Source organism: Penaeus japonicus, unplaced genomic scaffold (assembly GCF_977035675.1).
Source record: "Penaeus japonicus unplaced genomic scaffold, GWHDUDI00000001_assembly GWHDUDI00000012, whole genome shotgun sequence".
In the NCBI taxonomy this organism is placed as follows: Eukaryota; Metazoa; Arthropoda; class Malacostraca; order Decapoda; family Penaeidae; genus Penaeus; species Penaeus japonicus.
The window spans coordinates 47,122,364-47,123,592 of record NW_028234414.1 but is presented as its reverse complement, the minus strand read 5'-3'; positions in this window follow the sequence as shown (position 1 = coordinate 47,123,592).

Genomic DNA, 1,229 nt, shown 5'->3' with positions numbered 1-1,229 from the left:
TTAAAATATATATATTAGATATTAGAATAGAAAATTGAAAGAAAAGCAATTGCGAGAAAAAAGGTGCACGAAAAAAAAAATCTATTTGATATATACGATCCTGAAAAAGAGATATATAAAATAGAATACACGTTAGAGCCATTCTGATAATGAAACGGATTACAGTTAAATGCGCTGATTTTCGTTATATTAAAGGAAAACGCAATTGCGAGAAAAAAGGTGCAAGAAAAAATGCAATATATATGATCCTGAAAAAATTGCTTAAAATGCACATTAAAATACATATTGAAATATATATTAGATGTTAGACATTAGAATAAAGGAATTGAAAAAAAGCAATTGCGAGAAAAAACGTGCAAGAAAAAAAATGCAACATATATGATCCTGAAAAAAAAATGCTTAAAATGCATATTAAAAAATATATTATATATTAAATATTAGAATAAAGATATTGAAAAAAAGAAAGGAAAAAAAATACTTAAAATGCATATAGATAGATATTAGAATAAAGGAATTGAAAAAAAAAATTGCAAGAAAGAAGGTGCCATAAAAAAATTGCTTAAAATGCATATTAAAATACATATTAAAATATATAAAGGAATTGAAAAAAAACAATTGCAAGAAAAAAGGTACATGAAAAAAAAATACGATCCTGAAAAAAATAAAATAAAATACACGTTAGAGCCATTCTGATAATGAAGCGGATTACAGTTAAACGCGATGATTTTCGTTATATGAAAGGAAAAAGGAATTGCGAGAAAAAAGGTACAAGAAAAAAAATGCAATATATACGATCCTGAAAAAAAAATGCTTAAAATATATACGATCCTGAGAAGAAACAAAAATGCTTAAAAGGCATATTAAAAATACATATTGAAATATATATTATATATTAGATATTGGAATAATGGAAGTGAAAAAAAAGCAATTCCGAGAAAAAAGGTGCAAGAAAAAATATGCAGGTAATATATACGATCCTGAAAAAAAAAATGCACGTTAGAGCCATTCTGATAATGAAATGGATTACAGTTAAATGCGCTGATTTTCGTTATATTAAAGGAAAAAGGAATTGCGAGAAGAAAAGGTGCAAGAAAAAAAAAGTAATATACACGATCCTGAAAAAAATGCTTAAAATACATATTGAAATGCATATTAAAATATATATTAGATATTAGATATTAGAATAAAGGAATTGGAAAAAAAACAATTGCGAGAAAAAAGATGCAAGA